The sequence below is a fragment of the Dufourea novaeangliae genome, unplaced genomic scaffold, assembly GCF_001272555.1.
Source record: "Dufourea novaeangliae isolate 0120121106 unplaced genomic scaffold, ASM127255v1 scaffold64, whole genome shotgun sequence".
Classification (NCBI taxonomy): Eukaryota; Metazoa; Arthropoda; class Insecta; order Hymenoptera; family Halictidae; genus Dufourea; species Dufourea novaeangliae.
Genome location: NW_015373954.1, coordinates 2,784,528 through 2,810,574, shown reverse-complemented (window position 1 = coordinate 2,810,574; position 26,047 = coordinate 2,784,528). Strand labels below are relative to the sequence as shown.

At 49.3% G+C, this 26,047-nt stretch overlaps 1 protein-coding gene across 1 annotated transcript in view; it reads left to right on the top strand.

Moving 5' to 3' along the window:
• The window catches only part of LOC107186283, a 48,597-nt gene that overhangs the window by 1,343 nt on the left and 21,207 nt on the right, over positions 1-26,047 (top strand). The gene's annotated exons all lie outside the window — the stretch shown is intronic.

Below are 26,047 nucleotides of genomic sequence, written 5' to 3'. Positions count from 1 at the left end.
TTTTCTTTGTATTTGGTATGTTCGAACGGGAAGTGCCCTGTGGGTTTCATGAATTATATACATATTTTGAATTTGGGAAATATCATGTACGTAACAGGATATACAGTGAATCATCGAAGGCTTCTCGGCACTGTGTGTACAAACGTCATCGCTACTGGGAACCTCCCAGTGGTGGGGATGACGCCTGAATACTGAGTACCGAAGACCCTTCGAACACTCATCGATGATTTACTGTAATTGTCTTTTTCTTGAAAGAATAAGTGGGATTCAGATGTAATCGATGTTTTAGACTTGGGTCGAGACTATGAACTGTTAACGTGTTTTATAATCGAGGCAAACAAACGTCGAGGATTTCGGTTCTGAAGGTTCATTGATCAAATTACCCCGAATCAAAGAAACTTTACGTTTCAGAACTGATTTCGAATCGAATCTATTATTTCAATCTTTCTGTCCCGCGATAAGTCCACTGTTGTTTGTTTAAAAAAAAAATACAACAGGGTGAACGTCTTCAGATCGAACAAAATCATTTACGTACAGAATCGAATATTCTTTGAGATCGAATAAATCGAAATCACGAACCCCCGTTGCTCGCTAACCGAACACGTATCCGAACGGAGCAGCGCGCTAAAAATACTTCATATTGAGTTCGCACATTTGTCCGACGACGCGCCGAATATACTCCCCGACCACGTCTAAACATGGACAGTGCTCGCATCTCTGTCCTGTGAGTTTCATCCGAATTCGCGATCCTTTTTTAAATCCAGAAACCTCCCGACAAAAATTTCACCGACCGACCATACACGACTCGCCTCGGAGCCTATTTCGGCTGACTGCAGACTCGATTATTCCACTTTGAATTTGCGTTATACGACCATCACCGATCCAAAATCACAATTTAACAATTCGAACGGTCGAAAACCAAATTTCTCCTTACTTCCAAAAGAACTGACGTCAACTTATCATTAACCGTGGAACATTTGTTCCATGCAGTCTCGGTAAAAAAAAATGCAAAAACAATAATTCCCTAAAACCGTTGACTTTCATGAAGATTTTGAGAACACGATGGAAATAAAATTTACAAGTTTCAACATTTTTCGTAAGCTTAACGAGCTGCTTAAATTTTGATTCTGAACCCCTGCCGTTAACGTTCCCCGTAAATAGTATATATCATTGGTCGATCAATTAAATCCACGAGCGAACTCATAAACGAAAGAAATATCGGTGTACACGTATCCGAAAACGGGTACTCGAGGGGTCTCTTCGCCCCCATCCAGCGTGGGGTCTGTCGGGAGACCGCAGGGACGATTTCTCACCGGATTCACGCGGGTTGGCGGTCGGTCCACTGAAAACGGCGGCGGGGTTACGGGTCGGAAATTTATCTGGCGGAGAGCGAGTAGAAAAGCCGCGAGAAATCTCAGGCACGACTGCTAGTAAAATGAATCTCGTGGAACCCTGGCCGATGGAGGAGGAGGCGACGAACGACGGGAGAAGGAGGAAACGGTAAAAGACGTCCCCCCGCTCGGATAAGGTGGCCGCTTAATTACGTCTAATTACACGGATACGTAGGTAGCTGTTGCCGTCGACGGCCGATGGCCAGCGGTTGAAAAGGAAAAAAGGAAAGCTGCGAGAGAGCAACGGGAGCACTTCGATCGACTTGCCACTAGAGTTCTGCGATCTTGGTTCCAATATCGACATATATTTTTTCGTTAAATATCGATACGTGACAAATATTGTTAAAAATGTATGGATATTTATAATATATGAAAATCTTATCAATTTATCAATTCAAAATTAAGCTGCATATATTCAAGAGAATATTAGGTAATGGTGCAGTTTAGCGGATTTTCTTGAATTTAGCTAATTATTTTAGTAAAAATATTTTAATAGTATTTAACTATAAATTCTCAGAAATGCATTCGGTGCTAATGAAAGTCACATTGAACACGAAATGTAGTTTTAGTACTTTAGTACAATTACCCTGAAGATCATAGTATACTACATGGTTGAACTCGCCTTAATGCCAGTTTTCATATGATGTACCAAAATATGTAGCATTCCATTAAAAAAAATTAAGATCACCTCTGTTCCTAGCAAAATATTAAAAATACAAGAACTTTAAACACGCTATCATATTACTAGGAAAATATACTACAACTACCTCCTGTCCGGTTTTTTTCTAACGTTTACCGTTTACGAAAAGAAACGATGGTACAAATTATCGCGAACACCCTGTATGATTCAGTATTTCCTCAATCACGTGGATACCTTAAAACAAAATTAGTACACCAGGTTTCGTTGATCCAAAGTTGGAAAATGTGTCTGTACACCAAACGATCCCTTCTTTTTTGTCATTCTAAGCCTCGATACGAAAGAAATTCCAGCGGATCAGTTTTTTTCTCGGGCTCGTTCCCAGTCGTCCCCTCGTCCCGGGGCGAACCAGCTCGCTCGTTTTCGACCCAGATCTCGCAGCTTTATCAAGCTCGCGGCGGTTTCTCTGGCCACTGGGTTCCGACGTAACCGCCGCGGCCTTCGATCTCTCTCTATGTGTATGTGTGTGTGTGTGTGTATAAGGCGTCTCCTCCATTTCTCACGCCACTCTCGTGTGGCGCTCCCCAGTTCACAAACGGAACACGTCGGATATCCCCGAACGGAACGGTGGTTCACGGCAGAAAAATTTCAGTCACGGGCCTGGCCGTGATAAATAACCGATAATAAGTTGTCTGACCGGGCCAAGAAAGAGAGAGGGGCACCGCGTGTGTATGGTAATCCATACCTTCACGGAACGGTTCGATCTGCTACACGGATCATCGCGGAAATGAAGAAACGGATCTTTGATTGGTTACGATTAACCGACGATTTACAGCTTCCCTTTCGCGAAACGTCCTGTGCTCTACGACGTGGAAAGACTTTTTTTTTTCGTTCTTTTTTTTCGTCTCGAAATCGAAATGCAGACGATATTCGTGGGCGCAAAGAGATCGTTCCTAGGGAAACGATTTAGAAACTGGGAACAGTGGGTTTAGGTATATTAGATGGACCACGAAATGTGATCGGCTGAGATTATACTACTGCTAGATCTGTTTGATCGAAAATTTCGAAATTTTTCGCAATGGCGACTGATACAGTAAATCCTCGGTGAGTGTTGGAAGGCTCCTCGGCATTGAACATTAAACGTTTCATACACTGATGGCCATATATGGATGAAACAAATATCATTGGCTTCAGAATTCCAAGCTGTGTCACCGTGCCGAACGTCATTGAAAAGTCAGCGTTACACCAGGGACTCTCTCCTTGTTAGTACCGAGGAGCCTCCGACCACTCGCATTGGGTTTCATTGCTATTTTTCTTAAACGTTTATATTAATAACGTATAATATGTACTAATGTATGTATTAGGTACAGTATGTACCAATATTAGAGTACTTCATATCTGTGACAATTGAACGTTCCAAACATGTATGAAAAGTATCATGTTTAACTATTATTATTCAAGAACTTGTCCAACGCAACATAGGGACCGTCTAGCGATCAGCGACATCCTCTAATAAAAAGTGACTAAGTCCACAAAAATGATGAAACAAATTTTAATTCGAATACCCAAAGTTACGCACCAATCAAATGCTTCGGCACTGAAATTCACAAATTGGAGTAAGTCACTATGACCTTATACCTACGGCTCAATTCTTTCGATTATCGTATCCACTACACTGGACCACCTTCATTTGAACACATTCCTCTACCGTGGCTCTTTCACAAAATTCGATATGAAAATTCCAAAACGACCACCGTTACACCCATCCCCTGGCTATAGTTACACAAAAGTCCCAGGGAACAATCAACCGAGAAGCGTTCCCATTTTCACAGCCGTTCAAACGAATCGCTCGTCGGCGGCGTTGGTATTTCGCCATCTCCGTGGAAGTTCTCCGGTACGAAGCGAACGCTATACACGAAGAAAGAGGGAGAGATCTAGAAAACAGAGAGGAAGAGAGAGAGAGAGAGAGAGATGGAAAGAGCGTTTCTCAGGCCAGGGTTCCACCAGAAGCAGAGAGCGCGGCACGGGGCTCGGAGCTATCATTAACGACGCCGCGACGCTTCGCAGCCCAGGAAGCTCTCTCGGATTTACGCCTCTGACGTCCGTGGCGGCCGTAAGCGTGGGATTCCAGGCGCGGAAGTAACGAGGAGAACGAGCATCGCAGGCATAGAAAGAGAGAAAGAGAAGATAGAGAGTGCGAGAGAGAAGGATAGTATGGCCCTGCTTCCCACGGAAGGAAGACAGAAAGAGAGATAGAGAGAGGGAGGGGCATAAAGTTGCCCGGTTCCCTCGTTCATCCGATCCGGATTCAGTTCCGCGTGCTGGTCGGGAGAAGATCGATCAGGCGTCTTCCATTCGATTCGCGCCGCCACGCTCGAAAAGAGGACACCACTCTTGCTCTTTCTCCCTCTCTCTATCTTTCACCACCAGTCCCTCTTTCTTTCTCTCCCTCTTATGTGACGCGTAACGACGCTGCCCCAAACGAGACGACGACGACGGGGGCGCCCCCGTAAAATATTTCTTCGTCGCGATAGTCATTTTTCACGGTTGACCGTCGTCAAGGGCCGCGGAGATAACAGGCGCGCTCACCTATCCGGTATCTGCTCGCCCCGTTTGCCGTTGGGCGTACGCTGCCGCCTGCTGTCTACGTTCTCTCTCTCTCTCTCTCTCTCTCTGTCTGTCTTTCTCTCTCGTTGGGTGGCAGAAGAGTAGGTCTGGCCGGCTAGTCATTAGTCACTTTCCGAAGCAGAGGCACAGACAGGCTGCGCGCCGGTATCCGCTCTCGGTCTCTTTCTCCCTCACTCGTATGGACACGTCGGACCTCTCTCTTTCGACGATATAGACTCCGAGAGAGCACAGGCAGCGTTCTCTGGCGCGCGCGTTTTCTCTTTCCCTCGGCGACGACGCCGTTCCTTCTCGCAGAGGCCCGCCGCTGAGCGCTTTGCCCGCGTCTCTATATGTACTGGCGCGCGGCCACCCCTCAGCGATGGCTGCGAGACGAATACGAGTTCCGGTTTGTTTGAACGGAGATCGAACGTTTTGGGAAAGAAGGAATGAACGAAAAATATGGTGGTGATCTTCTTTAAGAATTTTAGTAACTTAGAACTGATATATCTGGTTCGTGGGTTTTCCGAAAAATAGCTTCAATCGATATAGCAGATTTTTGTTGTTAATATAATTTAAACACGTGTAATGACACTTTAATTTTATAAAGTATGTTTATATAGTGGAACGTACGTTCATATGATAGATAATCAAATTAAAGGAAACGTGCCAATATGTGGATTTTCAATAGAAATAACTCTTTGTCTAAGTGATATTAGATATAGACCTTAAGTGGTTACGAAATTACCTTTCGATTCTAGAGTTGATAATGTATCATATTTTCAAGCTGATAGTAATGAGCGATAGAGATCTTGAAGGTACTAGAAGATCGTAGATCGTCGAGCTATTAGGATGATAAAATACACCGAACAGATTGTCGTTTCTTTCCGAGTATATGAATTTCAGAAAGATTTTTCGTTATAGCTACACAGATTATGAGACTAGATAGATTATGAGTCGTTGAAACCGAGCAAAAGAATGGGAATACGCGCAACAAGGTTCAAATCTTTAACAAACGCGATTAAAAACATTCGATAGCTCACTTACGCGATAAACCGACATAATTAAACAGACACAAATACTATTCTCAGTCAAATCGAAAACCGAGCTTACACGTCGAAAACACTCGTGGTATATTTTCTACGGAAACACAAACTGCAAAAGATTCAACCCGGTCACCGACACATTCACGACTGAATGCTCGGTGATCGCAGTCGCGAAACCATTCTATTATCCTGGCCCACGAACAGCCCAATTTACGACACCCTCGACTGTCCATCTTCCTCATAAACAGAACAGGGTAGGCAGGTAGTCGTTACGTTCCGAAACCCCTACCCGAAAAAAAACGGTCAAAGTCGTACCGTTCTATACAGCTCCCGGACAACAATACCCACCCTCCACAATAATCCCCATTAACAGGAACCCATACACGAGGTATACATATAGCTTCTCGATCGCGGAAACGCCTCGGAAGAGGCACGAGGCGCGGCAACCGGCGCTCGACGCCTCGACCAATCAGCGCTGTAATCAAGGAAACGAGATCAGCAATTAATCCCCCGGCCGGCCGTCAATTACCATACCACCAATTTCCCTACTCCCTCTTCACTCGATAAGATCGCGCGCGCTCCCGCGCGTTAAAATTGTTCCGCCAAAACTGACAGCGGTTGGAGGGAAGAGGGGGGAGGCGCTAGAGAGACTCTACCCATCGCTAGCCACCCTCTTCCCCCCTTCTGCCGGCAAGACTCCGAAGCGGTAAGTCTCCCTTCTCGGTTCCGCCGCCTGTGGCTTCGGCCCGTTCCTCCTCCTCTCCTCTCCACGCCCCTCCACCCTATCGCGTTCGCTCCCTCGAGTCACGGGAGAAATTCTGCCGAAGCTCTCTCGCCTCCTCTCTCGGTGCTAAGCCTCTCGCGCGTCTATCTTGATTGAGAGCGAGGAACGACGCTGCCGTAGCGCGGCGCGGTACGGCTGGAACACGGCGGGGCTCGAAGGGGGCGGGGAGGAACGGTGAAGGGTGAAGAAGTATGGAAGGGGGTGGGGCGAGGGGAGGAGAGTAGGAGGCGGGGGAACGTTCACTCGGAGACCCGTGATCCGGAGCGAGAGAGCGTTTATCGTGCCTTCCGTGAACACGGGGCAAGAGACGGGGAGGGGTCGGTGGGGAACGGGGCGGGTTGTCATTGATCGTCCCGACTGCGGCTCCACGAGCCGCTAAAGGTCCCGTACAAGTACGGGCCCGTGAGCGTGGCGGCGGCAGGGGCTCAGCGTGTGTGGGCGCAACTGTGTGCGTGCGTGTGTGTACGTGACGATCACGTACGTGCACGCACGCGTCTCTCTCGCCGACGTCGGAAAGGCACGCTCGGTTGCGCGGCGACGGCGGCCCTCCCCGGAACCGTGCAGGCAGAAAAACCCGACGACCGGTTCGAGAAACGGCCATGGTGGGGGGGACTTTTTGGACTGAAAATTGGTGGAATTGCTGGCGAACGGAGCGCTAAAGGGGGAGAGAGGCCAGCCACGGTCGTGCGTTTTTCTGGATCGGTTCTGGGGGGGAGGAGAGTTTTTTTTCCTTCTACCTGGTATCGAATAGTGCTGTAATACGAGTGGAAGAAATTGGGAATACACGGTGATGCGCGAGAGTATTTCTGTTTTGTCGGAGAAGGTTTTGGAGGTTTGGAAAATTGGGGAGAAAATAAGCGCTGTTGGCGGAAACGGGCGGAGCAATTTTGTGGTAATCAGATGACGCGCGAGGGAATTTTAATTTTGATGAATCGACAATTTTGAATTGTGTTTATGATATCATCCAAGGTGGGTGAAATTCGGAGTGGATCTTTGGATTACGGCAGTCTTCCACTGTGATTGGTACTAATGTAATTAATTATTTTCCCGTTAAGTACCACATATACAACATATATATCGGTCTTCACGTGCGTCACTCGATGTTACAAGTCAAGTGGGCAGAGTTAATTTCGCGGCGAAAAGACGGTAGAGTGGAAGAGCGATCATTTTCGCGCAGCTTCCACACGCTTTTCGTTCGACGCTGCCTCTCTCCCCCTATCCATTGTGTGCCGCTCGGGGAAAGATTGCGGCCACCAGCCCTCCCCAGCTTCAATAGAAAGCGGTCGATCCGACACCGCAATCCCGGCATCTGTTACACCGTGACGATCGACCGACGATTTTCGTTTCTCCTTTTTCATCCGTCGGAGTTGGCTAATCGCCGGGACGTCGTTTGCTTTCCCGATGAAAACCGCCTCCCGTGTTTTTCTATGTGTTTTTCTATCCCTCGGAAACAACTGCGGCGATACACGGCCCCGTAGGAATGTTCCGTTCGTTCGTGGAAAATAAGACCCCGCCTGGATCTTACATGCTCGCCACATTCCGAAAGAATTCTTTCCTTATTCCCCTTGTGATTTTTTACGAATCTCTCTTTTATCGTTCTCTATGTTCAACGAAACTTTTGATCGAATATTTTCACATTTCGTTCGTTGAAACAATCGAATTTAAATGTACATATTCACGAGAATACACGCGTGCAGTGGGACGGACCGTGTCTGTTCATTACAGGCTGTTTCTACTTATTGCCAGGAAATGTTCAAATTCGATTATCTCGAAAACGAAGCATCGCATGAATAATTTTTATTCTATATTTTCGACGTTTTTTACGTATAGGATCACTTCTTTTCGGGTGCACCACAATATCGGAAACATCCGGGTGCATTGTACTTGGCGGGGAGGTGATGACTTTTAGTGAAGTCATCCTTACTTGGGGCACAATAGCTTGGTCAAAAGGTTGGTTATCCAACAATTTCCGACAGTGCAATCTCAATATCGAGAGGCTTATGACGTACCAAAAACTATTTTCCAGATCATAACTGATATTACTTCTAACATTAACAAACAGGATTAAAAACCGAGATCTCGAAACAGATAAAAGTAAATATGTAAAAGAATTTACTCGATCTCTCTCAATTTACCGTGATCAGATGTAAATGGGTCTAAACGCAAGTGGAATAAGATATACATATACACATAATGCCTCGACATACATATTTGTGCGTCACGTCGTCCACAGGATTCGAGTGTTTTCAAGCTACGCTAGAACGAGGCTGCGAGAAATGAAGCCCACCGTCCTTGCACGCGGAGGAAAAAGGGGAAACGGAGCGGAGCGGCTAACTGAACCGATAATTCCCCGCTACGATTTCAGAGGCTTGGCTCAGTTAACCGTAACCGTGGTTCCGAGGCCGCGCACCTCGACCCCTCTAGTCAATAAAACAGTTGACCTCCTCCAGAAGAGGCAGGAAATAATGCGGCGCAACTGGAACCGTCGGTGACTACTAGTGCACTCGGATTTTCGGCGAGTGGCCCGAATTCCTCGGTTTATAATCCGATCTAGGGTCTACTATTGAATTCGCATCCTTTATTTCATATAAGAGAGGGGGGGGGGCTTAGTTTAACAAGGATTTTGCTATATCGTTGGAACGACAATCGTCTTAAGAGAAACAAAAGACTCGAGCGTAGAATTTTGGCTAACAGATTATATTTACTTACAGAAAAGAAACAATGAATTTTTAATCTCTTAACTGGAGGATAACCTTTCGAACGCTTCTGCTCGAACGAGAAGTACAAATAGAAAGAATTTGTTACATCTTCTACAAATATATATACTGAATCACTATAAATCCTCAGGTGTCACAAAGCCCAATTACAAACCTCGTCAAACGATCGTGTTTTATACCTATTGCTTACAACCCGATACGTTCAACCACCAGGTCCACTATACGCTCCAAAATGAAATTCCCCACGATTCCGACTTAAGGTTCATCGACACAAACGTATCGAGATTCTCAGGTTGAAGGGTCGAATCCTTAATAATATTGGTCGCCTCATAAATTACAGACAGAAAATTAATTTTCCCAGCGAGTACGATCGACGAAGGTACTGGAATAGGGAAAACTCCGTTTCGATCCTTTTCACGCCTGTCCCGGTAAAAATAAAAATTCCTCCACGAAAGCCAGCTTCGAACTCCAACTTCCCTCTCTCTTTCCGTCCCCTCAGCTCGCAGACCGCGCGTAGACCTCACGCGTTTCTTCACGGTGCGTGACTCAGCGAAGCCGAAACAGCCCGACAGCCAGGGCTCCGGAGCCACCCTCATTGTGCCCCTCCCTCCTCTTCGCCCCACCCCCGTCGCGGCGACGGTGTCCGTGCCTGAATGCAACCAGGCGGCGAACCCCGGTGTGCTTTCTCTCTCTCTCTCTATCTTTCTCTCTCTCTTCCTCTCCGTCACTAATACCAGCACGTGCACGTGTACTTTCATTATGGGGGCAGGGTCGGGGTGATAATAATCGTGCGCCCGTTGGCCCGCGCGGGCGAGAGCCCCGAAAGGGGTGCGCCCGTCGAGAGATCCGGAATACGGGATATATTAGGGCGAACGACGGGGTTGGAAACCATTACCGGGCGCGGCGACCGTGCACGCCTGCCGATATTTCTTTTTTTTTTTTGCCGTGGCCCTAGGGGGGGGAGGTAGTGCCATCCTTTCGATTTTTATCCCTGGTTTGCTACGATTTTAACGGGGACACGTGACGTGCCGGCATCAAAACTTTTTGGATTGGAGGGAGAACGCGCTTCGGGGAATTTTTAACGATCGTATACAGGGTGGACCGCGAAACGTGATCAGATTCGATTATTCTACTGCTCTAGCTGTTCGATCGAACATTATTTCGGTTGGTGTAATATGATTCGGTTTTGACATGATTGTACGAAATTTTTTGTCGACTCCTCAGTTTTGAAGGTTACCTTCGGTTTTTTTTTATTGACTTGAGTTAATTTTCGTACGATCCATTTTAATGTCTCCGTATTTTTTAACATTCGTCAATTGCGTTGATACACATACTGCGTGTCGTACCTACAAAACTACTCTAGAAAACGATAGATTAAATTCCCTAGAAAAATGAATTCTTTCATATCTATTTTAATCACAATAATATAGGGATTGAAAATTCTCGTGTGGTGTTTATCGTTATGTCCGACAGTGTATATATACATACTGCGAGAAAACGCGGCAACGATGATCCCGTTGACCGTAGATCGCGGGGTACGATAAGCGTCACCGGGTGAAATAATTTCCATTGAAGCGGCGAAAGCCCGCGCGCGTTCTACGCGGCGACGGGTTGCGCAAATAAATAGAGGGATACGTATGCGTGTGTTTGTATAGGTGCGCGACGTGGTGGGATATATAAATCGATCGTTACGCCGGTTAAATTCAAAACGGCCGTCGGCTACGTAAATAGGCAGGCGGAATAGCATCCGCGAGCGCGCGCACACGTTCGCACGCCCACGGTTTGTAACGACGGGATCGCCTCGTGGACGTGGTATATATACTGTATATGTATATGATCGCGGCCCCCGAGGATCAATCCTCACGCGATCCTCCGAAGACGAGCGAAACCGAAGTTTCCGGGCCGGTAATCGTGAAACCACCCCCACTCCACCATACCCGGCATCCTCGAGCCCCGCTAATTAGCTCTACCCGCCCGACGACGACCCGAACTTATCAGCGCGAAACGCCGCGATAAGCGGTGTGTCAAGTTGCACGAGCGTCGCGTTAATTTGCGGCCGTCGAGGGTGTCGAGTTTAAAGCCCGAGGAATCCGCGGACGGATTCAGTCTCCCTCCCCCCTCCCACCTGCCTCTCGACCGTCCTCTTTGAAACATTCTTTTTCTTTGTGAATTTAATCTGATCAACTGGCGTCTCCGGAATCGAAGAACTCCCGATTTTTCTTTTTTTGGCACGATCGCCCACGGTTTCTATGTCTTCATATCGTTCGATAATTCATCGTCGTACGAGGTACTAGTAAAGTTTAACTCTCTTACTATTAACGTAGTAAAACTTCTAGCAGGGCAATCAAAATTCTGCTAGATTCGAATTTTCAGATATTAGTATCTGAAATTTCGCATAATTCTTACAATTCTAGAGTAATATCGTAACTCGGCGAATCTATTATACAAAGCTAACGAATTTTTTCGAAAAGCTATATTTACAATGATAGATGAAAATTCCAGCGGTCACACGGACGAATGAAAACGCATGCAATCGACGCTGCCTCTAAGTTCGAGTCGAACAGGAGTTATCCAGCGTGGTGCGGTTATTTTCCCCTTATTTTCCCACCGAATGTTCCAACGACGAGGATATTCTCGAATTGCAGGAAAGTTCGGGAAAAATTACCGGCGATGTCGGGAGTCGAGGCCGGACCGGGTGCGTAACTACGAGCAGTGGCCGCCGTCTAGAGGAAGAGAGAGAGAGAAACGGACAGAGAGCTCGGGGGCCTCGGGCTATATAGTCACGGCTATAACCCACGGAACATAACCGTGCTGGCTGTTGTGCGTGGCGCGATGCTCAGCGGCCCGTAGCCAGGAGCGGCCGGCGGCAATTAGTAGCGGGCCGCCAAGGGAGCCTCGGCCTCAGTCTTTTTCCCCAGCTCTTCGTTGCGCGCCCATACCACGGCGTTCCCCGTCCCACTTGCGCTCTATCTCCCTCTCACTCTCTGGTATACGGTCGCGCGGCTTCCCCTTCCTCTTCCTCTTTCCGCCTCTTTGCCCTTGGCGTACCCATCGCTGCGCGCCGGCTGGCTCGACCGTCCTTCTTCTCGCCAGGCACTCGACTCGGCTTGGCTCGACTCACAATCAGCACGACCCGACCCGACTCGACTCTGCTTGGCTCGACAGTGCCGCGCGCGGCTCCACACAGAGGGCCAGGTTCTTCCCTCGCCTCTCTCTTTCTCCCTCTGTCTGTCCCGCTCTACGACGTCGTCGTAGCTTCCTCCTTTCTCCTCACGGCGATCCCGTCCGTCCTTCTCGCGCTCGTCGACCGTGTCCTCGTCTCCCTCTCTGTTCTCAATTGCTTCGCCGTCGCCGGAACGTAGGGGGTCGAGGGGGCAGGAAGAGAAGGCGGCGACGGCGGGAGGCAGCAGCTAGTTTAGCAAGGAGCGACGACGCGATGGAGAGAGAAAGCGAGATCGAGCGAGCTGTTGAGGCCGAAGGTGCGAGTAGTACCGACCTCGGGGGTACCCGATGTGAACGTAGAGAGAGAGAAAGACCGTGGCAGAAGCGACGCGGCAGCAAAAAAAAGAGGCGCAGCGAGCGAAAAGAACGACACTGCGGAGCAGAGTCGGGCGAGAAAGAGGGATAGATAGAACGAAGGGGGAGAGAAGAATAAAAAAACCATAGGGAACCGTAAAGGGGAGGAAGAGAGACAGCCGAAGACCGGGGTAGAAGCCGCAGGCTTTTTGTCCCGCCACCACCGCCGCCGCCACCCGACAAAAATAGACCCCGTTCGTGTCCCTCCTTTCCTCCCTCGCGTCTCTCCGTCACAGGGTATATACCGGCCGTGCCATAGAAGCGTTCTCCTCGGCTCGTATCTCGGGCTTCAATGGCGCCAACGGGTCTTCCGTCCTCGTTCTCCTCCCTTTCTTCCCTCCTCTTCGTCCCCCACCAAGCGTTCTCTCCATCACCCCTCCCCTCCTCCATTCCCTCAACCGCCTACCCTCTTTCCAGTCGCCGGTCGTTCACGGCCCGAACACGGAGAGAGAGAGAGAGAGAGAGAGAGAGAGAGAAGAACCGAGAGAGACCCTGAGTCGAGGAGAGCGCGCGAGGTTGTTAGAGGGTGCCCGAGATGAGGCCGATAGAACACGCCTCGATGATCCCTATCTGGGCGAGCGCGTCCGGTAACGTGGGCGTAGGCGGCAAGGTGCCTACACGCAACCCGCGACACAGGCCAGGATCTCGACTCTTTCCACCTCCTTCTCCTACCTTTGCCACCCCGTGCTGCGTTTCAGGCCATCGTCCCTGCCCGATAACCCGGCCGCCCGGCAAATCGCGATACGTATCGACCCCTTTCCACCCCAACCGACCCCCTTCCCTACAAATAACATCCCAAACTCCTTCCAACGGGACACGGACGGCGGGAGGATCCTCCCCCTTCTCTACCGGAGCCGTATGGTTCGTCGATCCCCTCGTTGCTCCCGGTCTCCACGGGCCGCCACTGATGCCCTCCCCCCTCCCCCCATGGAGCGACTGGGGTTGGATTACGTTCCTGGGTGCGGTTGACACTTGCTCTCGCCGCGGCCTGACACCCGGGCACGATTTAAAGCGGCGCGTTTAGATCTTGAACCCGTGGCCCAGAGGTGGCAGAACCGTCCGCGTGCTTGTCGAGGGGATGGAATCCTGGCGGGTGGGGGCATACGTGAACGACCCGAATGAATCGCGCGTTGGGAGACAATTTTATGAAAAATTCGATTCTCTGTTCGAACGCCTGGGGGAAGGGGAGAACACGTTCGCTGGAGGCGAATCGCGGTGAATTTGAATTTATTCCTTTACGATTCTTTTTGCACATGTCTCCCGCAAATGTAGCTTCAAGTGTCCGGCATGAATTGGCGGTATTTAATGTGCTTGGCGCGTTCATTGGCTGATCGAACATACCCATTGAAATTGTAACGTTAAATTAATTTTTTCCTTTGCTTTCTTTTCTTTTTATGAAACGAGAACTTAGGGGAAGGTTGCCGAATTTGGACCATCGCCTAGGTTGGACCCATTACGTCTGCGATGATCCAGTAAAAAACTTTCCGTGGTCTTCCAGCGTGGAATAAATACGGATCGCGGGTACACGTTATAAACGCGAAATAAATAGCCGTGCGCGAAAATTGCGACTGAAAAATTTCTCACGCATTTCCAATCCTAAGAGGACTCTTTTTAAGACCGGCTCTGCATACGCGAATTTTTCGATCCGACACACGGAGGCGTGTGCTGCTGCTCTCGCCTTCTCTCTCCGTTCCTTTCCCCTGGTAATCGATACCAGAACTTCGTCGAGCATTAGGAATTCGTTCTCTCCGTGCATGGAATTCTCCTAGTTGGAAAATAGCATTTCCTCGCTGTCATACATTTTTATACGATACAAGGATGTGCCCGTCAACGACAGAGATCCTCCCCCTGTCCTATCTACTGTTTTCCATCTTCAGCCTTATGATCCTGGGATTCTTGGACCCTATGCGAGTGTTCTATCCACAGTCAGAAAAGATACTGCACTTTCGGCTTGATCCACGAGAAACTGGAAATATTTCCTTCCGACTGTTAGCCCGCTGGAAACATCCAAGCGTGTAACGAAACATTGAAACTGGAAACCCATGTGGTTCAGCTGGAGGAAGCTCTACGTGCGCGCTCGACTGCGCCCACCGCTAACTATCCCAAAGGTTTAAAAACGGAGTCAATGTACAGGCTGACTGTAGAAGTACCGTGTATACAGAGACACGCAAAAGATTCTACGTGTTTCATCAACGTGACAAAAGAGTGTTACGTGATCGAGCTCCATTGAAAATAGAGGTCTACCTCTCTGCGGACGGAAATCAGTGGGTTTAGCTTATTAGTAGGAAGATTCGTAGACTGGTGTAATTCGCTTTGAAACCGAAATCTAATTACAAAGTGGTGCTTTTCGGAATAGTTGTTCTCTATCGAAAGTCGAAATTACAATAGAGCATCTGGAACCGTGAAAAACGTGAAAATCAGGTTTTAAACAAACTTAAACAATTTTTTCCTTTGCGATCTCTTGTTCATTAATGTGCAACAATTTCCACGTTCAAATGATTAAAAAACTCAAAATCCGAAATTGCAGTGTTCGTCCATGTGCGCAGATTTTCCACGGTTCGTCTCACTGTGCGGCGTCAAGCGGGTACCGGGTATCGCGTTTCGAGGAACTCGTCGCGAAGCTCTCGAGAGCCTCGACTCGCCTCTGGCTTGTTGGATCGAGTGTCTTGTCGGGAATTCCGACATATCCCCTCTCTTTCTTACTCTCGGCCGTCCTCCTCCAAGTCGGCCCGTTTCCTGTCGATCGATTCTTAATTCCGCGTCCGTAGGCCTTTCCGATTTGTCCAAGAACGGACCCCTGTCGGCAATCGATGCCGTAGAAGCAGTATAGTACGAGTTCCGAGTGTATCCGGAACACGTTTCCCTCGTTCCCGTGGGGACGAGGATCGGCCACGACTGAGTGAATGCCAGGAGAAAGGGAGGGAAAAGACGAGGAGAGACGCCGTCGAACGGGCCGTTCTCGCCGATGGTGAGCGAGAAAGAGAGAAAAAGAGTGTCGGTAAAGGGGGAAAGAAGAAGGAGAGCCCCACGAGTGAAACTCCTCGCGCGGCCGGTATCCGTTATCCACGGCTAATTAGCCTCACCTCGGCCGGGCTCTTTTATCATTCCGCCGTTTCCGTCGCTTTCTTTTGTTGCGCGCCCGCCGTTGTTTTATCGCTGGTTGCGCGGTCAGACGGGAAAAATTTCGCGGATAGATCGCACACGGAGGAGAGACCTTACTCGACTGTGAAACGAATTGTTGCCTTTTGCACCTGTGTGTGTTTCGTAAAAGGGACTGGGTTGGGAATATTCGCGATCGACACGTGGGGAATACAGTTTCGTAGATTGTCCAGGATCGAAATTTTACAGCTCAAACGATCGAAAGCTAATTTGTTATTAATCGTAGAAAAGGTTTCCCGTGCATTATGTTTAGCGATTGTTAGAAAATTCGAACATTCCGACTTTCATGAACATGTGAATACTGTAAATAATGTAAAACGAATGTCGAAGACATTTTATGCATAGTTTTAACAATATTTACTATTCCTGGTGAACACTAATCCGAGGAGTGAAGCGTGCACTAATCCGTGGTGAACGGTACACAGTGGGCTGCGTTACTTTTTTTTCACATACGAATTTTGGTTCCACAGGCCGTGGTGTAACAATGTTAATCGGTTCTTTCAATTGCAGGTGAAACTAAAAGTGCAACGCCTCTGCAATTAGAACCGAGATAATGGAAACTGTGTAGAGATCGTCTGAACTTGACAATCTATTTCAGGTCGAAACAATTTCCTATCCCAGGGACACTCGGGTAGCTGCAGTTCCGGCGGATATTCGCGTTGTAAAATTTTCGAGTGTTACGATCTACGGACAGGAAACACCGTTTCCGAATAATAACCTCGAACAAAATCATTCTCTATAAAGTCACGTTATTGATCGAATTTTACTTTCACAATTTTTGTGTCTTTCACACCGCCCTCGATCACAAAAATGTATCATTAATATATCTTTCCGAGTCTCTACCCATAAGAACAGAATCAAGAAAGTCATCAACTGAAAAATTTATACAAACAACCGTACACCTGCGCAGCAGGATTCAAACGTACCCACGGCATAAATCTATAACGATCACGAAAAAAAAAAAAAAGAAATAAAGACAGTTGTGTAGTGCCGAAATAAAAATTCTCGACTTTATTTAACACTTTGATATCAGATGACGTAGCAATACGTCTTTCCAAAAAAGCAAAAACATAGAGTGGTTGACGTAGTGATACGGTCTAAATGAGAACTAGAAAAACCTAAAGAAAAATCGCTTTTCCTACATGTGAAACTAGAAAAATATAAAAGTTCAGTAATGGTTTTTAAATATTTTTCAAACACCTAAACGTTATATATGTACTCAAATTCCTTTCCACTAGCAATGTGTTAGAAAGAAATTCGAGGGGGTAAAAATCGATTTACTTTTATCGGGGTGAGAAAAACGGTGTAAATTCGAACGGTCGATCGAGTTACAATCCGGCCAGACTTTCCTGTGATAACGATGAATATATCCCGCGTCTCGTCGTCGGCGTACGAGGAGCCAGGTGACAACGGGCCGAGGGAACGGAAATTTTTCCGGGTGTCGCGGGGCTTAATGGGGCTTCGCCGACGCTCGAGTCGAGACCGCGACGGTCTTATCCGGCCGTGGATCGGATGGAAAAGGAGCGAAAACCGAGAATGATGTGCCGACTCATGGGCACCCGCTATCTGGCCGGGACAATCGATATCGTTGTCGAGGGAGATAATTTCCAAGCAGAAGGTAGGCCCCCGCCGTCGCGTATAGTGGCGATAACTATCCCCGCTGCCATTCATATTGCCGGGGCGGGCGATATTATCGGCTATACCTCTCAGATCTTTGCTGCTCGACGTCCGATAACGCCCTACCCGTTAACCGGCGCAACTACGGGAATATCCCAGGCGGAAACTGGCCTGGTCTGTACAACTATATTCAACGTGAAATCGATCGGTGGAAATGACGTTTAATTTATCGAGGTCCTGATCGAACGTTTCGCGGCAGGTGAGAGGAATGGTTCACGGTAACACCGCCGATGAAGAAAATCACTTTGCCTGACCTAGGTGGAGAGGCTAGAAAATTTTCGAATTTGCGATACTATTTTTAAGGATAATCGCTGATTTTAAATCATTTTTATTTCGAATCGAGGTCGGTAAAGAAATTTGCGTAAGGTCAAAGGAAAGTTGAAAAACGACGGATTCTTCAATTTCCAACGGAAACGTACACGCAAATTCGTAAAACGTCCCGCGAGTTCACGGAACCCCTTATCTCTGCGGAATGTCTAGAGTCTAGACGTTCTCAATCTCACTTTAATCGTAATCTCGACGATCGGTCTTCGATCCGTTAAATCTCGATCTACGAAGAGAAAGAGAAGAAAAAAAAGCATTAATGAAGAGCAACACGCTTATCGTGGTACGGGAACGGTTGAATTCTAATTCACGACGGTCACGTGAACGCTGGGAAAACAGAGGCACCCCGGACATTTGTAGGACTTCCACCACGATTGTCGAGCGAACGAGTTCCGATTGACGGCGATCGATCGAAATCCTGATCTCCCTTTTGTTCCCATCGATCATTCTTCCCTTCCACCCTTTAAACTGTAAAAGTCTCCATTTTCACTATCGTATCCACGGTATACCAGGGAATTCAAAGGCTAAACTTCACTTTCCTAACTCTGTTAAACGCCCTGTACAAGAAATGAACATTTGCAATATAGATGTGCACAATATTTTCGAACCGAGTCAGAGTACCATAAGCTGGGGTATCATTGACTCAGTAACCTTTGTCCGAAATCAGAAAATGATCATTTTCGATGTTGCAACTCTGCAAATTATTAAATCCACCGTTACATAAAAAGATGTTCATTGTGCAAAACAGTTCTACAAATTCGAAAAATATGGGGGGATAAAAAGCTACCCCAGATTGAGCCACGGTTACCCCACGACATTCAGCGATATCTCTAGAATACACTATCCTCGAGACAGGCCGTAAATCTGGAAATTTAAGAGACACCGCTGATTAGAATCTACGTTACGTATGTATGTACGTATAAAATAAGCCGGAAAATCTGGGTAGTGACTCAGCCTGAGACTGTCCGAAAGGAACATTTCAGCCAAAATCGATGGAATAGCTACCAGCTCTCAGACCAGACCTATTCTCGGTTCAAATACGCGACACGGGAAATGGATATCGTGATATCCGTAAGTGAGAACGATGCTAATTCGTCGAGAACCGTCAGAAATCCTCTACCCAAGACGTTTCGGTGGACACTTCCGTCAGGCTCGGGACGCATCGTGTCTTCAACACGCCACTCTTAATTTCCGCGAACGGTGCCCGCGACCATGGTGTCCCGTTGAGTTGTGTGGCCCGATCGACGGCTCGCCCCGCCCCAATTTGCCCTCTCGAAAGCTGCGGGCGTGTTTACGAGCGGAAGTCGAGATCAAGCCCGGAAAACGGTGCCGACCCAACACCTCTGCTCATCCCCTAATGTCGCCTAACCCAGATGAGTGTAACCGGGCATCGTGTTTTATTGTTTTAACTCAATTTATTCTGGGGGGTGGGGCCACGGGTGAAATTCCGGAAGTTTTTGTAGGTGATTGTCGGGGATGATTACCCTACAATTCCGCGACAGAAGAGAGTAGAAGGCTCTCCGTTGACTGCTGTTGCTTGTATATCGTTTGGGTCGATGTGGGAAACAAATGACCGGCTGGAGAACATGTCCTAATCAATGATGTCTGGCTATATTGTACTGTTCCGGCGCATCGATTCACTTCTGTTGGGTTCACTGTGTCTTCTCGAATTCGGTACAGTAAATCATCGATGAGTGTTCGAAGACTCCTCTAACAATAAAACTGCGTAATTGTAAAACCACCCTAAAATTTCGAATCCTTATGCATTATGGTTTAAATAAAAACGAACCACTTCTTTTTCTAGGGGATATAATCTATTCTCTTCTGTCGTAACGTTATTTCTCAACACACGATTCCAGACATGGCGTACTTGGTTCCTTTTCATTTCAACCGCCATACATGAGAATTTGAAATTTTAAAGTGGTTCTTTACTTATGTCGCCCAGTGTGTGTATATATACATAATCTCCGGAAATGGCACGAAATCATCCGAAAAATTCGTGAATCCTCCAAGTGCATACACGAGCCTCGAACCGGTACTAAAAACCAACATCGAGGGAACATCGTTTTCCAGAAGCAGGAAAAAGTCTGGCAAGCGAGCCGTAAGGGAAAGCCGGGCTCAGGAGAGAGAGAAAGAGAGAGGGAGAGGAGATCTCGCGCGACGGTAAAACTCGGCTCTCCGGGTAATCGAAGCCACTCTCGCGGCCGTTTCGTTTCTCGGCCGATCGGGACGGGGCGAAAAAAGCGAACGGTGAACAAAAGGGCGAAGGGGGAGGGGGGTGCCGCAGGGCGAGAAGGGGGAATGGGGGACGAAATCATCGATTTTCAACAGGCATCCCTGTGAGAGAGCGAGGACGGCGAGTAGCACGGTGGCGCCGCGAAAGAAGCCAGGGGTGATGGGGGGTGGGTGGGGGCACACGGACATTTAAATCTAAAAACGAGCGGACGAAACTCGGCCCTGGGGTAATTGGAGGGTCGCGGAATTTGTTGCCCCGCCGACGTGGTGTGAGGTCGGCCAACAGACGCTGAAATACGAGCGACGGTTAAGCGCGCTCTCCGGCCGACCGTGCGCGCGCGGCTGAGCGCCGGGGGGGGGAAATGGGCGGAGGGGGAGGGGCTAAATGACAGAGCGAGAGGAAGGTATACCGTTCGTTCGTGGTGGAGAGTGAGACCGAGATAGACGGCGAGTGAGAACGTGACAGAACGAACCGAGCGTACCGTGGAGAAAAAGGGACAAGCGCGCGAGGAATTGTGCCGGGTACGTCGAGAGGAAGGGAAGGAGGGAGAGAGGGGGTGGCTAATCGGGGCGTACCGCAAATCCGCGTGCGTGTAAGCGAGTTAGAATACAACTAAACCAAGACGACCGGAAGCGAGGGAAGAAAGAGAGGAAGAGGGGAGCCGGGATGGAAAATAAAAACGAACCGAGGCGGAGAAAGAAGTCGTATGGACCCGGTGGGTCTGGTCTGGTCGAGCTGGAGTAAAGAAAAAAAAAAGAAGAAGAAGCGTGTATCGCTGGACGAAAAAATCTCCACGGTGGGGTAGGGGGACAGAGATAGGGTGAAAACGTAATGGGTCGTAGGTGCGAGGTTTGCGTGTAATTGGATTCATCCCCCTAGCTGCACGTTTCACCTCTTTCTTTGTCCCAGACAACACCTCAGCCATCCGGGTATGTCAGTCGCGACCGAATTAACCCCGCGCAATCACGAGACAGACGACACCGGGGGCGGTGTTGGCCGTGACTATACGACGACGACGAAGCGTTCGTTCGGGCAGCCGCATCCGCGTCTCTGCTCTCTTATCTTCCTAACTTTTCCGTCCTCGCTGACGTCAGTTCCCTCCTCCTCCTCCTGCTCCTCCTCCTCCCAGTCCTTCCCCCCGTTCCACCGCCGCCAACCGGCTTTCCTCCTCCGGCCAACTACTACTCGACAGCTTCGCCACCCCCTTGCTCCTGCTCCCCGCGCCCCGCCCACCCTTTTCGCCCTGTCGCGTCGGTGCCACCCCAACGTGCGAAATTTCAAACTTCCACCCGTGGCAGCGGCGGATCGTAAAACTTGAGGTGGCTGCGGGAGAGCCCCGACGAGCGCGACGACGATCACCGAACACGCGCGCCTGGATACACCGTATGTGTGTATGCATGTATGTATGTGTGTGTGTGTGTGGGTTATTATAGCACACGGGACAGAGAGATCGACGAGCACTGGACCGCCGCGGAGCGGATGTAAAAGGTTAGGAGCCGGGGGGAGACACCCGCCTTGGAATTGCTCGGTGCTCGTGCTCTTTAACGTGGGCGCGTAATGCAACGATCCGTGAATCCATTGCCCGGCCACCGTGTGCAATGGACTCCGGAATTTTTTAACCCCCGCCTCCACCCCGCCTACTCTTCTTCTTCTTAGTCCCCCGATATTTTTTCTACGTCCTTTTTTTTCTTGACATTCACGGGAGGGTTCGTCGAGTACGGCGGGGATGCTTGTGGTTTAATTCAAGCATTTTTCTACCGAATCGAGGTGCGTCGGGGGTTGTCGGATATACAGGATACCAGAGTTCCGTTTTTATTCTAGAGCAGTGATGGGCATCTTGCCTTGCGTCACCTTCACAGGAGCCCGCGGCTGCCCACCACTTGCCCGTGCGGGCAACACGCCCGAGCGGGCTCGGTTGCCCATCACTGTTCTAGGAAATATTCAGGGGGCGGGGCTGCATCGATATCCACCGATGCACTGGGATCGATGAGTCACTAATCCACCGTTCTACTTTACTTCTGAAGATAGCAGACTATCCAATAAGACTTCGAGAAACTTCCTGGTGATTCGCATGTTACGAGACGGATCGTCTCATCCGGGTTTACAAGAGTCTACCTTCCAGCCGGAACGGGTTGCAATCCCGAAATCTCAACTGCTCGCTACTACTTCGTCATCGGCGAAATTCCCTCGGGCTAGAGGTGGAGGGGGGGGGGGTCTAGAGAGGAAGGAAACCGAGCGTCGAGAAACCCATACCACCCGTCGATACTCAGGGTGAGCCGATTCGTTTCCGTATGATCGATTCCCTCGAACACGGAGGCTGCTGGCCCGCGGTGCAACGAACGGGCGTGACGGCCCTCCTCGGGGTCACCCGGTATAAACGTCGCCGCTTGCGGGATCGTGGCTTCGGGCGTTTAGCAGCCCGCAATCGGCCGACTGGTGTGTTGATTCCCCGTGCCGGCGATACGGTGCCAAGCCGAGCGAGAGGGAGAAAGAGATAGACAGTTGGGAGCGAGATAAACGGGCTTGTCCGACAGGCAGACGGAGAAAGAACGTTGAAAGAGCCCGGCAACGGGAGCGAGAAGAGGCGAGGCGATGGGTTGGGGGGACGTGCACGCGAGAGCGACACAGAAATAGCGCGTGAGGGAGATAACAACCGACCCTGGGTCCGTGGAGGGGATAGGGGATACAGAGGTTGGAGCTTGGCTCGGCGTTGCGCGACCGCATAGCCTGGCTCTTTGCTTGGCCCTGCCTGGCGCGCAGAGGCGGAGAGAGCCTCGTGCTCGACCCCTGCCTGGCCTCAGCCGCCTGTTCCTCCTCCGGCGCACACCGCCGCCGTGTCCTCCTCCTCCTCCACCTCCCTCGGCAGCCACCAACGCAAACGTCTGGTTAATGAGGCGCACGCACACACACTCGCGCGCACGCGCATCGTACGTGTCCCCCTCGACGCCGACGCCCTCCTCTTGCACCTCTTCGCCGCGCGAGTCGAGTCCTCCACCGTCCTCCTCCTCTCCTTCTTTCCTCTCCTCGCCTGGCCTCCTCGGAACACAATGCGCCACGTCGCGCTGCCTAGGCGTCACGGTAATGACATACTCCCACATGCACGTTATGCCCGATATCGTGCTGCCTAGCGGTAGCAGCTACGCCGCCAGCGTCACTATCGAGGAGACACGAGCTGTACGTGTATGTGTGTTTGTACTTCCAGCTATATAACCGCCCCGCGACTACTACATATATACAGGGTGTACCGAAAATGATGGAACAACCCACGACACGCATATTCCTCGTGCGAACACAAATCAAAAAGTCCTTTACCCTTTTGTAATCCGAAGCTTCATTTTCGAGATATTCGTGGTTAAGCGTAATTCAACACGTACGGCGCAGACGACACGGTCAAGAAGCGCGCAACCCGTGTCCCTCTGCGCATATCTGTGACCGCTCAGCTGATTGGGGTTCCTTTAACCCTGAATATCTCGGAAATGAAGCTTCAGATTATAAAACGGTAAAGGACTTTTCGATTTGTATTTTCACGAGGAATATGCGTGTTGCGGATTGTCCCATCATTTTTAGGACACCCTGTATACGCACATACTCTACTCGACCCCTCGAACGCTACACCGTCTCGCCGAGCCGGTAGTCGGCGGGTAACACAGCCGCCCGACCGAGCGAACGTTGTCGTCGCCGGCAGCTGCGACCGGCTGTCCAGTTGGGAAGCCACCGTGCAAAGTGCCCGACACCATCACCCGCCTCCGTAATTGAACACAGGCCGCGAGAACCGTGGAGAATCATTTTTTCATGAGGCGGCCGGTGGTGCCGGCTCGTGCACGGCCTTGTGGTCGCGCGCTAGCGAGCTCACGATCGATGTCGAATCTGGAATAGAGCAGGAGGAGGAGGAGGAGGAGGAGGACCCCTCCCCCACCCCTCGACGTCGCGTCGTGCCCGATGTCCGACGGGGACGTGGAGTGCACACGAGGCGGGCGGCACTTATCGCGGCCCGCGATCCACTCTCGGTGATCCCCAGGCCCGGGATCTACTCGACAGGTCTTTAATTAGGTGGCACGGGAGAAAGAGGAAACCGTCGAAGACAGAAGATGATATTTCCATTTTTGCCGGACGGACCGTATGGGCATGTTACGACGGGAACTCGGTACCTCTTGGTTTTGATGATGAAGAAAATATTGTAAGGAAGTTTCTGATCATTAGAACAAAGGCGAGTGTTCATGAAGCTCTTTTCACGTTACTATACGATCTGGATAATTCCTGAATCTTCGATCGTAACATTATGAAACTTGAACAACCGAACACTAATTCTACTGTTATCTGCGTCTATGAACGAATCCGTTAGCCAAATACAAAAAATAATTTATTATTCTTCGTCTTAGTAAAATATATTGCAACAGTATATAAATATAAATATATTGTTATAATTTTGTTTTATTTAATTTACCTACAACCTAACATCTCTATATTATTTAGTCCACGTCTAATATAAATATATCTTCCATAGTTCAAAAGTTATAAAAAAGTGTCATTGAATATCTCGATTCAGCCTACTATGTAGCGCCCCTTTATATATTGTGCGTGAGCCGGATAATGTTAACGTCGATCGAAAGTGGGGGGATTTGGATGGTGGGAGTGAGATGCATTTAAAATCCATCTGGCAGCGCGTCGTTACCGGCACGCATCGATGTAAACCCGCCCCACCAGCCCCGTGGAGATTAATATTCCCACATGTAATCAGAGACCGTGGTACCTAGGCAACAACTACAAATCCGCCGCCGATTACGGTATCGATGCGGCTGATAGTTCGATAGAGGAGAGAACGCCTACACGGGTCGGATCTTAGCGAGATCTCGCCCAATGAAACCGCGGAATTTCGACCGTCGGACAGGACTGGTCACAGAACCGACACACCGATATTATACGTGCACTAGCTAATTCAAACGCTGACGCGTCACGACGGTTCAATTCACAGGGCACAGCGCCGGATGAAGTTTTATGAATTTTTAGATTCCTCTCGCATTGCCATCATAGTTCCATATCATCGTAGTTCCGCTGATTTCCAGCAGGTTTTCTGCTGGTCCGCCCGATCGCCCTCCGTGTACACCGGGCCACTGATATCGCGGGCTTTTACGTAGTAGATGGTAAAAAAACATGTGGATTGGAACGTAATTTTTAAATTCTCCGATCACGAATCCGAAACTTTGCAAGATTTCGAAACTCTGGGAAAGTTTAGACGCTGGTTTCGTTTGAAATATTTTCATCTTTATTGACCATAGCCTGGACAATAATCGCGTAGGACAAGCCAGACGATAATCGAGAGGAGTCTGTACTATACGGAAGTATATTTTGTTAACCTCGCGGTACCCGAAATATAGGTACTTATTATATTACCATCGGTGTGTTTTCTGCCACGTCGGCTTTCCAACAGTGTACAGTCTAAATTCGCGTTGATATCCTTCCAGAAATTCGAAACGATCTCCGGACCATCCGTAGCAGGCGTGTTCGAACTACACACCCAGTCGATTCGCCGCGGGTGGGGCGAGATAAAGGTAGCAAAAAGCGAAACGACGGAAAAGACGGGCTAGAAAGGTGGAACGGCGGCGAGGAGGAGGGTAGAGGGCGGGACGGTATCTGCAGGATGTTCAGAAAATGTGCAGGAAATTCCTCCCGGGACGCCTTTCCGGCGTATCAATTTTCTTCGTCGCGGCGCGCTTATTCCGGGCGCGGCTCCATCAGAACAATTTCATTCAAACGCGGCAGCGGCCGCGAGACGAAGCGAGAAAAAGAACGTGTGAGTGTGTCGTTCGTTCCTCTTGCCGGCTCAAAATCGCGTGCGTCCGGAAAGTGCTTCAACGCGTTCCTTTTTGTCTCTCTCTCTCTCTCTCTCTCTCTCTCT